At 48.8% G+C, this 12,778-nt stretch overlaps 1 pseudogene; it reads left to right on the forward strand.

Annotated features, from left to right (window-relative positions):
• Positions 1–273: 273 nt before the first annotated feature.
• LOC120838589 lies at positions 274–9,668 on the forward strand (annotated as a pseudogene).
• Positions 9,669–12,778: the final 3,110 nt, after the last annotated feature.

Here is a 12,778-nt window from a genome sequence, read left to right on the forward strand (position 1 = left end):
CAGAACATCGGAGGTTTTGAACGCAGTGGATCACAATATCGGTACAAACCAGTTTGTAACTAACGCTTGCCTGCTTAAACCAAAACGATGAACGTTGAGCTGGCATATGGTTCGGAATGACCTGTTTTCAGCGGCCATGTTTTGTCAAAAGTGGCAACCTGTATAGGTTGCCGGGGTCGCAAATATTCATCGTAACGCACCCGCTCGTTTTTCAAGTAGTGCCCGATCTCCTGTGTTTTTTTTTTTTTTCTTCTAGCTGAAGTATGTGTGAACATGATGGCCAACCCAATCGTGAAGATTACTTCGCCTCCGAGGGATGAGATGGGCAATACTATGGACATTGATATTCGCTATCGTATCATGGTGAGTTCAAAAATCATCGCGTCATCACGGTGTCGGGAACGCGCGTCTGACTGGTGCTTCTACCGCGTGTTTTTGCATACCGTAAAATATATGGCGGCTGCATTCTTAAAGAAAGGAACAACAACACTATAATGTTGAAGCTTGTTTCGTTTCTGTTGTCTTCTATGTAACATTTTTGTTCTCGTAGAATAATTTTTATTCACCATAATTTAATTTCGGGGGATCCTCGATATTCCGTTACATTTGACGCTTGCACTCTTTCTTAAAAGTTCTTAACAATACTAAAACAAATGTGTACTCTTTGTTTGAAGCCCTGCATACTTGTTTGCAATGAGTCACATCAAACAATATTGAAAAATCTTAAATATCTGACGACCACATTAAGGAAAAGAAAAATTGTAATAGCCTTTGACTCACAGATCAATATTTCAATATTTCCCCAAATACTCCTGATTCCTCATTAAAGGATCTTTTTTTTTATTTAGTATAGGCCCATATAAAATCACCAACCCCGTGTACTTTGGGGCATAGATGCCAAATAACCTCTACAAACGCTAATGGTCCTATAATCGATGTCATGAAACATTTGTAAATCCATTAACGCATAGGCATCACAATACCTCGCAAGGCAACGAAAACGGAATTTCTCAGAATGTTGCTCATGTAAACACGAAAGTAAAACCTGTACGTTTCCTGTTTTTTTTTTTTTTTTTTTGCTGCATTTGAATCTTGATTGTGCAGAACGCAATCACCGACTTTATTTTCCTAGAGTGTGCCGAACATGGTACATTTCCTGTGGTGCCAAAGCTTCGATCTGGACACGGACTGCTCCAAAGAAAGCCTTTATTGGTTTGACTACAACACCAGGTGAGGCACAGGCGTTGAATATATAAACTGACTCTGGTTATAAATAAGGTATTTGCCGGACACCCAGTAACACACAGGTGTTCACTCTTGATAGCTTTAACTCACTTGGGTTGGCGGGTCCAGAAGGCCAATGTGCTTCCTTGACTTCGCCAACAAAAAACTGCTAGATATTAAAACTCCTCCATGCTGATGATCATGTTGGCGTTGAGGAAAGCAGAAAACGTCGGTCATTATGCGCCTGTGCGGCATCGTGTCACTGTCATAGGGAAAGGGGGAATAGTGGGAAAAAGGTGGACAGGGTAGGGGAAGGAGTAGAGATAGTTGTAAAACTATAAGGGGGTAAAAGTCCTGTCGTTGCCCGCGTCCGTGGTCACCTCCGCCGTATGACCGCCCGATACTACGAGATCATTGACATTGTTTTCCAATAGTTAGGGGGGGGGGGGGCGGTTACATACGGGGCCCTTGGCTGCAAATGTGGCGGTCGGTCGAGGCATCGGTGTGAATTAGAGGGCGCGACGCCGACTCAAGTCAACGGCCCGCTTCTCCTTGTCGAAGGCTCCGCCGATGTCCTGGTTCAAGACCACCGCGGTCGTCAAATCATTCATCTGCGCTGCTCCGTCGGGGAAGCGAGGAGGCCCCGGTAGAGAATACAAGTGGAAACGCGCCGGGTCCCTCCACTGCGGCGCCGGGTCCTCCTATGCCGCATGGCCACGAAAGTAGCGCGAACCATTGAAATTAGCTTTCCATCATGCCTACACCGTCACCCTCAAATATTTCTCTCTCCCCTCTCAGCAGACAACGCCATTTGTATGCGCGAAGGAGGGAAAAGAGACGAGTGCCGCGTCAGCGTTCGGCTGGTACTCGGGTCGTCACCTATTGGAGACGAGTCTCCACCGAATGATGAAGCAGTACGCGTGTCTAATCCGTGCCCCGCGTTTGCCTTTGAAGTGGCGCTGATGATTCGGCATTGCGACGTCGTTATATATGACGTGTTTCACGAGTACGCTCAAAGATGGCGCTGTTGGCCGGGAGGGGATAACATAGAGAACTTGTAGTTTGGGCTAGTTGGTGGGCGTTAGATAACATAGAGGTACCTTTGGAGGGGAAAGAGGAGGAGAAGGGTCCCTCTCCCCCCTGGGGAGGAGGAACCGGTGTGTGGAGAGAAAGTTCGCGTCACTTTTCCGTATGCATCACCACGTTGACAATAATTACCCCTGGAGAAAGGGAACAAGGGGGGCAAAGGACAAACACCAAATCTCCAAACACAGCTAAGTAACTGATGCGCGCTACGACCCGGCGGATTTTAATCACCCGCGCACCATTCACCTAGCTGTGTTTAGAGATTTGCGTTTGTCCTTTGGTCCCCTTGTTCCCATTATCCTGGAATTATTATCGTCATTCATGTCCAGATCGCTGCACATTTGCATTAATTGCATCAACATAATTCCCAATACGCTGTTTACAAACAAGACCGCGTGTGTCCACACCTGGGGAGAAGGGGGGGGGGGGGGGGGCAGTGCGTTTGCGCAGAAACCAGATTCGCTCCAGATAAAGCTTCTGAGCATGAGCGGTGTTAACAGCAGCCCTAACACAATTGAGTGATGTCAGAGAGTTGGTGTATACAAGTGTTAGGGGGTGGGTGTATACAAGTGCTGTACTCTACTTTGTTTCACCCTGACTTGGCAAACGGCAAATGCTATGGCCCCAATGAACCAATGAGCGCGTCCAAGGAAGGTACGTGACTATAGTCTATCTCACTAGTTCCGCGCACTGCTATCAATGCCACGGGCGGGTGAGAGATGAAAGCCGCTTTTGTACGAATTTCGAACGACGGGCTAATCCCCGAGGGGGTACAAAAACGACGTCTGGGGCACAGAAAAGAGCGTCCAGGTCAGAAGGGGGTTCCTTCTTCCCTTCTCCCCTTAACTTCCTGCACTCTCAGAAATAGGGGTGTAATACTTACACCACCTCTCCCATATATAACACCCCATAAACTACAATTCGACGTTCAGTCCGCTGACGTCTAACCGACGATAATAACTTTCACGAGCAGTTTGATAATCGACTGATATAACTTTTTAAAATAGCTGACATGCGCATTAATGACTACAGTAAAACACTCGAAGTTTCGTTGGCCCTGCTGCAAAACGTCAGTGTTTTTTTTTGTTGTTAGTGTTTTTTCACGTAGGCTTTGGTACGTGCATTAGCTATTTAGTAGATTCTATTACGCAGCTATCAATCGGCTCGTAAAAACTGCCATCTTCAGTTCGACCTCAGAGCAATGAACGTCGAAACGCGGTTTGGCGTTGTTATATATAGGAGAAATCGTTTAACTGCTACAACCCCATAATTTTGAAAGCTGGGGTATCGCTCTCGGCCCTGTTTCTTTGTTAAGGAATTTCACATGCTTCGCCTCCGCCGCTCTGATTTGCTCGAAAGGTCTGAAGCGTCAAGTTTCGGTAAAATGAAGTTTGTAGATGGGCATTGCACTTGATTTGATTCTAAGGGCAGTAACTAGAACCGATTGTTCCCGACTCTGAACCAGGTTGTGCGGTCGAACAAGGCACCGGGAATTCGAGTATAAGTACGGTGCCGTAGAGGACGCCGAGACGTACAGCCTCCGCTATCGAAAGAGCGTCGGCGTCAGCCAGGGATCATTTGCCTGCTACATCTACCGGGAACCCAGACCAAAAGGTGGGAACAACGTTGGACCTGTTACCGCGTGGTTGTGGTAGCCAATTTATTGCGAGATGTAGCGGCACATTCGGTAGACATTAATACATACTTGCGTCTACGTTTTAGCCGAGTTGCCGGAGTTCCAATAAAATGAGCTGGGAGTCCGCCTAAAGCGGCTGCCGTTCAATTCGTGGTCTCAGCATCTAAAAAGAAAAGGTTTTGAAGTCTTAGTGACACTTTAACAACAATTTCAGGGCTGTGTTCATGCGTTGCTTCATTGTCAACGCCAAGAACTACATACACAGAAAATAAAAATAACGAATGAAATATGTCTTATTTTAGAACATAGCTAAGCAAGTAAGGGGGTAATATACACCACCAAATTAGGCCCAAATTAGGTACGGTGATAGCCGCTAGGTGATTTTGAATTTCGACATTAGATTCATTTGCCCTAACTTTGTTTTACCTTCAATCCTCTAAGAATCGCCGCCCTATGCAATATCTCAAATGTCTGCGTCTTGTTAAGTCTAAGGTGGCAATTACTTAAATATGCAATTTGTCGCACTTCGTGTGTGGCATGATGTGAAACAGTGAGGCTGTGCTTTGAAGTGACATATGTGTGTTATGTATCCTGTTTTGAATGTTTCACTCCTGTAATGCACCCACTAAGGTGTACAGTATTAATGAATAAAAAAGCAAAAAAAACAATTCTGTTTTCATACTTGCGTGAGCTATCGACACTTGCTGTAAGGGAGTTAAATGGAGTTAATATATGCATCAAGAAAGGCTCACCAGTTCTATTTTCTTACTTCCGACGTTCTAAAATTCGCAGTAGGCTTTTTGGGACCGAGACGCTGAACGCTGTGTTTTGGTGGTGCCCTAAATTTCGAATAGGTTTCAGGTACATACACTTTGGACTTGTTCTCCAGTCAATCGGCCACAATTGAGAAGGACGCCTTGAAGAGAATGTTTCTTCACCGATCGCAGACAATCACCTACAACGTTGTGGTGAGCAAATGTTCACTTTCTCAGTTTACAACGGCTTTCGTATTGTTCCAACTCTGCAAGCATTTTGAAATTGTTCTCAGGAATACAGTGTTAATCTTCTTTATGGCTCTGAGACGTGTGTAACTTCAGAGTAGGTATACTTGAGGGGGCTGTCGTTCCGTATATTGTCTGAGTTCTAACCAAAGTACCCAGGAGAGTAACTGCGGGGGGTGGTAGCTTAAGCAAAACTTGGACACGTAAAAACCGTTAAGAAACACTTTTTACTTCTTAATTTGTTCTTAGGCGTACTTAACTGCTCATGACATAATCTCATTAGCCGCTGAGTGATCATAAAACGCACAAGATTAGTCACGACCTGCGTTTCTTAATTTGTCCGCGACTCTTAGCGCCGAGATGTTTCGGTGGTGCCCTCTTCTGGTTTTCGTTCGTGACGTCATGACAATAATTTGCCTCGCCGTTTGTTTGGTTGTCCCATCTCCAACGCGAGCTTTGTACCCTCGATAACAGTTAAGCGTCTCGTGGGCTTCGAGCGTGCACACGCAACCAAAGCATGACGGGAGGCCACGAGCGTGTTCTGGAGGCCGAGCATTCGAACGAAACACTTAACGCCTCTTTTCTTGTCGGTGACTAGAGCTGAGTGCGTTTCGCTCAAAATATTTTTTTCTTACACGGTTTATAAGCAATGTTTGATTAAACTGCGCTCTAGTAGATTACAAGTATCGACACTGAGATGAGAAAAACGACGCGACGTGCAGAAAGAGGCGTTCGTCGTTTTTCTCATCTCAGTGTCGTCTTTGTAATCCCTCGCAGAGCAGTTTAACAAAGCGTGAATAATCGACTAACCTAATCCCTAAGCGCTACAAACAGGGCCTTATTGCGGATTCGTATTACAATTATTACGACTGCCACTTACCAGAAAATTTATTAGGACTGTTTTCTGTTTGTTCTGTCAGCATGAGGTCACTTAAAACAGGCGTCTGGCGTAATAGGGTAGCACGTTTAAATAACAGGGTAAAACTCGGCAGGACACGCAAACCTTTGTCAAAACGGTTATGATAAATACGTTCGACGCACAAATTATTTTGTGAAACATTTTATACATTTATGGCACAAAACTGAAGTCTCCATTACTGCCACATTCCACGATTAACCTTGCGATTTCAGAAATGGAAACTAATGTTCTTATCTGTAAAATAGGGCAGCTGCAAAACATTTTTTCTTTTTTTTTGCGAGCGCGCACTCAATATTGAAATATGAAAGCAAATTAGCAGAAGCTTCATTTTTCATTTTGCGCACCTTTCAGGCTCCACCGGATTCGGTGGTCACCGTAACTTGTCCAGTGTTCAACATGCAATCTGACGAACACTGCAGCGACAGCTACCTCAAGATCAACGACGTAGTGTGAGTCTGTTTACACCTGCCCAATGTTTGCTAATTCGTAGCCCAGCGTGTAATCTTCGCATACCAGGTGGCGCGAGTTTGTCGCTTTATTAGGCAAGCTGATGGGTAGCCTTCGCACGAATGCTGACAATGTCTCCTTACGTCACGCAACTCATGCCTCTGACATCACACAAGGCCGGTGTAACTAAAGCTCCTATGTCGGAGTACTATACTCCTTTCATTTTACGTCCGGACGCACAGGACGTTACGAGCTATCCTAGCCAATCTCGTTCTGAGGACGCGGCCAGTGATACGCTTTCCGCGCGTCGTTGTGCCCCCTCTCTAAGGTCACATGACACTCACAAGGCCTTGGATTTTCTCCGATGGCTCGTAGCATCCGCTGCGCTCGGACGTACGCTAAAACTTAGTAATGATCGACCTCTTAGCATGGCAACCCCACTGTTGTAGATTATGCCATCTGGTAGCAGGTAACGAGAGGAAAGGGAGGTAGAGGAGCGCAGAACCACGAGATTATGAACGGCACGAGGGAGAACGATAAACCGACACCATCGAAACGGACGTGCCCGGGATCTCTTCCTTAACACTGGTGCCGAAACCCGGGAAACGAGATGGACCGCAGCCGAAGAACCCGCGGCATCGTCCGCTCAGCCGTTAGCCGAACACTAACCCAAATAGACAATCCTCTGCAAGACGAGAACACGACAGAGCTAGACCTCCGACTATAACTGGACTACCTGCTTCAGAAAGAAAGCGACCTAATCCGCCTTGACCGTGACATCCAGACGTCCACCTCAGATGACGATCTTGAGGGCGAGCTTGAGGGAGCGGAGCAGTACCGTCTTCGTATCAGTCATAACCTCACGCGCGTCCGACACGCCCTCGACTCTCAAGTCTCTGTGCTACAACCCACGAATGTCACGCCCAACGTCCCTCTCGACAGAACCCAGTCCGGCGGTCTTCCTCCAACTCTGACGTTAAGGAGCCACAGGAGGGTCGCCCTACCGAAACTGCAGGTACCGACTTTTGCCGGGAGCCGTCGCGACTGGCAGGGGTTCTGGGATCATTTCAATTGTACGATACACACCAATTCCGAACTCCCGCCAATCGAGAAGTTTAAATACCTTCTCACGTATCTCACAGATGACGCGAAGCGAGCCGTGGAAGGAATCCGACTCTCAGAACAAAATTATGACCTCGCGGTACAGACGCTACAAGATCGATTTGGACGACGGGACATTCTAATTGATGATCACATTGATCGGCTTCTGAGCTTGCCTGCGGTCAACAGTTCAACAAACGCAGTACAGCTTCGTAAACTCTACGATGCGATACGCTTCCGAAAAACATCTCTTCAAGGGCTGGATGTCCCGCCTAGCGACTACGCTGTCGTCCTACATCGTGTTCTCATGCGGTGCCTTCCTGCTGACCTGGCTATAGTATACCGACAGAAGCTAAGGGAAGCAGCACTGACACAATCAGCCGACACACCTGACATGCGCCCGGAAGAGCAGGTCCGCGTCATCATGTTATTTCTACAGACTCAAGTGGAGATTCGAGAAGATGTCCAAATGGAACCCCAAGTCACTCTCCCCGGTATGGGTCATACCGATACCACGTCAAGAATCCGTACAGGCCAGCCGCCCTTCCGCACTCGCGCTCTCGACTGAGGCTATTGGCTACGGAGCGGCCACCTGCCCTTTGTGTGATACCACCCAGCACGCGTTGCACAACTGCCAGGCTAGACTTTCAACACAAGAAAAACGAACGAAGCTTGCGCGAGCACGCTGCTGCTTCAAATGCGGCAAGCGAAATCACATTGCGCGTGTTTGCCGTTCGTTCAGTAACTTGACATGTGCCACTTGTGGAGGTCACCATGTGACTACACTCTGCGATCTTTCACGTCCAACATCAGCCGCATCCGACAACCCAGACCCAGGAGGACTTCGTGAAGGTACCGCAGCAGTCGTGAGTGCCCCAACCACCAGTTTCCGCTCTTCTGCTGTCTTGCTGCAAACTGCTAGAACGTGGGCCCTAGGGACACCGAAACACCTCTTACTGAGGCTGTTACTGGACAGTGGGAGTCAGCGCACGTTTATCCGGCAAGTCATTTCTGAAAAACTGGGCTGTGAAGTCGTTGGCCAGGAGGAGCTTACTATATACACATTTGAAAACACAGCCACCAAACGGTCCTGTCGACGAGTGGGTGTGACCCTCCATAGCCATCAAAACAACCAGAAGACATCACTTGAAGCACTGGAAGTCCCTGACCTGTGCACAGTATCACACCAGCAGCTAGATGACAATCTACTGAGGCAACTTCATTCCAGCGGACTTCAAGCCGCAGATATCATCCCTGCTGGAGCTCAAGGCAGAGTGGACAACGACGTCGGCGTTCTTATAGGCTCAGACTTTTACTGGCAAGTCGTCACGGGACGGATTCAGCGCATGACAGACGACCTCACCGCCGTAGAAACGATATTTGGGTGGATGGTCCAAGGAACGTACTCTCGAGCCATCTTTCACCCTTCAGCAAGTATTACTGGGCAACGCCGAAAAGCGCACACCGTCGACATTGGCGCCATGCAAATGACCACGAAGAAACCCGTGCTCGCCGAGCGGGTGCTGGGCACCGTCCAGCAGTTCAACGTAAAGGATGGCTACGGCTTCATCAAGCGCAACGACACGCGGGAAGACATCTTCGTCCACCAGACCGCCATCATGCGGAACCGTCCGCAGAAGCTCACGCGCACGGTTTACGGGGGCGAAACCGTCGAGTTTGACGTCGTCGTAGGCGAGAAGGGACACGAGGCCGCCAATGTGACAGGTCCCGAAGGCGAGCCCGTGCAGTTCCTCCCTTATACCATGGACGGAAGACGCTTCAGAGGTCGCTGGTTTCCTAGACGGAGTCAACGCCGACCGACGCCCAACCGCGCCATGGTGAGCAGGACTCGGACGACTTCCATGACGTTGTGCTCGTGCCGGACTTGCCGCGGCCACAACCGCCACCACAGCGATGGCTGCAGCCTGGGAGACCCTGTTTACGCCGCTACTACCGCCGTTACAGAAGTATGACCAGGAGCTCACTACCCGCGGAAGACATAAAACCCCACTTCCAGTTTGGAGAGGAGGACGAATACAGGTACACCCGAGTCCAGCGGAAGCCACATCGGCGCTTCTACGCGAGGTACTACCGCTGGCGTCGCGGAAGGTCTAGGAGTGATCCAGAGGAGTTTGACTTCGAGCAGGAGCCCAGGAACGCGCCGGGTTCGTGGCGAAAGCCGAGACCTCGGTCGAGGTCGGCGTCGGCTTTGAGGGCGTCCGCCGGACGTAACCGAAAGACATTGTTATCATAAAGGACGACACGCCACCGCTTCTATGGAAATTTGGAAGAATAACACCGACATTTTTTGGAAAAGACGGCATACGAAGAGTCTGCGCGGTTCGCCTTGCGAGCGGACAAGAAATTCGGCGCCCTATGCAAGGCCTTCTCCTTCTTGAAGGAAACTTATCAAATTAAGAATTGGCACAAAACGATGGACACCCCTTGTTTGCTACAAGCATTGCGTTACCATGACTTCACTCAAACTGTGTGGGGATTCGGCGGAGTGTTGATTCAACTTTTGTGTATTTTTGTATCCCCATTGACCTTTCATGGGTTTGTGTTTACTGCGCTGCTCTGTACTGTCTTAAACTTCCTCATCTCGCGGTATGGGAATGCATGGTCTCATCTCCAGGCCGGCGCGGGAAGTTGTTGTAGATTATGCCATCTGGTAGCAGGTAACGAGAGGAAAAGCAGGTAGAGGAGTGCAGAACCACGAGATTATGAACGGCACGAGGGAGAACGATAAACCGACACCATCGAAACGGAAGTGCCCGGGATCTCTTCCTTAACACCCACCTTCCGCACATTTTTTTTCGTTTTGGGGGCGGTAACTAACCCAGCACCTCACGGCTCGTTGATCTGAAGCTAGGGCCATATCTCGGCATTTGTTCGCATCACTAAGCTGATTTCTAAATTGTCGCAACGTGACGCAGCTCGAACTTTTAGAGTTCAGTGCTAGAAGCCCATACGGAAAAATGAAAAAAAAAAAAAAAAAAAAAAGAAACTCTCTGAAGAGCGCCTCTTGCTATTATGGGGCTATCATGATGGCGGGCGAGTCAGGGCCGTCAGGGAGAGCAAAAATATAAATAAAACAGTGTGCGTGGTAGAGGAGAATGAAGAGAAGGAGGGAGGAGGAATACCTACGTCTTTAGAGAGCAGTGGAGGCTACGAGCTGATGGCCCCAATCGGGAAACGCAACAAGCTAAACGTCACGGCACTCACTGTCTTCCTTTGGATGTGTTCTTGACAGCTAACACAATAAGATCCAAAAAGTGCCCCGTGACAATGCGCTTTTAGCCTGAGTGTATGCCGTTTGCATGCGCCTTTGACTTCACTCTTACTTTATACTTAACCAAATTTAGATCTGCTCCCTGCTATGCTGGGACGATCGCAACAACAATAACTGCAAGGAAGAAAAAAAAAAAGTGAAAGCCGTTTACAACTCCCTGTAACGCCGAATTAGAGCGCAGCTCTTGAGGAGGAGGAGGGAAGGGTACGGGGGGGGGTCAAGTGACCTTGGGTGGAGGTCACGTGACCTAGGGGGTCACGTGACGATGACGATGCCGATGACGTCATCAGTAGCGATGACGATGCGGATACCGATGACGTCATCAGTGACGTCACTGATGACGTCATCAGTGATGATGACAATGACGATGCCGGTGACGTCATCAGTGATGATGACGATGACGATGCGGATGCCGGTGACGTCATCAGTGACGTCACTGATGACGTCATCAGCGATGATGACGATGACGATACGGATGCCGGTGACGTCATCAATGACGTCACTGATGACGTCATCAGTGATGATGACAATGACGATGCGGATGCCGGTGACGTCATCAGTGATGATGACGATGACGATGCGGATGCCGGTGACGTCATCAGTGACGTCACTGATGACGTCATCAGTGATGATGACGCTGACGATGCGGATGCCGGTGACGTCATCAGTGACGTCACTGATGACGTCATCGGGGGTCACGTGACCCCGGGGCTCACGTGACTTGGGGAGCCACGTGACTGGGTGTCACGTGACCTTGGGGTCACGTGACCTTGGGATGACCTTGGGGGTCAAGTGACCTTGGGATGACCTTGGTTACGCCGACGGCGACGGCGACGCCGACGCCGCTCAAGCCGGGAACGGGCCCCTAAGAGCTGCGCTCTAAAATAAATAAAGTGGGCACTCTGAAAGAGAAGAAATATGTCACAGCATTCTTATTTAGGGACCTTAGGTGAAACTTCATGCGAAAAACAAATGCGCACTCGCTTTCCTAAAACAGAAAGAAAAGAAAAGAAGGAGAGGTTTTTGCCTCGACGCAGAGCTTACCGTTCTCGAGGGCAAACTTACGTGGCAATACTAGCTGGTGGTATAGGACTTTATGTCAGAATATAATAGCTTTTTTATTTGTTCTATGCCTTGTTTCATTTTCCGGGGTGTGGTACGCAGCTCGCAAGTGTATTATTTCAGAAAATATTGTATGTCTTTATGCTTCGAGTGCTGGATCTTAACCACTAGCGAGAATAACTTGCCAAATCGAACATGCCAAATGTGCGTTCGCTCCTCCAGTTTCTGTAACGCAAATCAGCCTGGAACAAGAACCTTGGAGTTGACGTACAACAATGCGGTGATCGTCTTCCGCGACGGAACTAACGCCAACAACAACTTCCGGTGTATCTTCCAGCGCGGAGAGAGTGAGTAAGCCGTCATTTTCTTTCGACTTCATATCGTGTGCATTTAAATGATGATCACTTTGTGGTGGTATGATGCCTGTAGCCCGCCTCCTGCTGGTGTGTTTAGCGCATCCTCAAAACTGGTCCCTAGATTTCCGCCTGAGGACGTCATAAAAGTGCCATGCTACTGCCTGCCGCGATCCGGGCTGTGGCACAGCAGCAAAGGCGGATGTAACAGACGCCTGTCCTGCGCAGGTCGATCTGCATCTAGACTCGATGCATACCAAAGCAGACATGAGATGGGACGCTGTGACGAGATCGACCCCTCTCTAGCAGTCCTAGGACCAACCACCAGGATCACAATATCTGACAGCAAAGCAAGCCAGCTTCCGTGACGTCATTTGGTGACACTTCTGGACCGCTTTAAGTACATGGGCCGGGTATACGCTAAACACCCCAGCCGAAGACCCGTTTCAGGCAACGTAGAACTTTCATTCAGTTTTAGTCACAGGACAGCGTTCGAAATATACGCATGCGTAACCGCATTTGAACAATGCGCAGCCCTAAAGCTCTTCACACGAGAAACAGCGCCATCTGGGTTGAGGTGTTGCCTTTTACGGGTGCGTCGATGCCATTTTTACGCAAACCACGTGTTAATCTTTTGGATGTAATCAAGTCTTGCCA

Source organism: Ixodes scapularis, unplaced genomic scaffold, assembly GCF_016920785.2.
Source record: "Ixodes scapularis isolate PalLabHiFi unplaced genomic scaffold, ASM1692078v2 PGA_scaffold8__174_contigs__length_109621045, whole genome shotgun sequence".
NCBI classification, from domain to species: Eukaryota; Metazoa; Arthropoda; class Arachnida; order Ixodida; family Ixodidae; genus Ixodes; species Ixodes scapularis.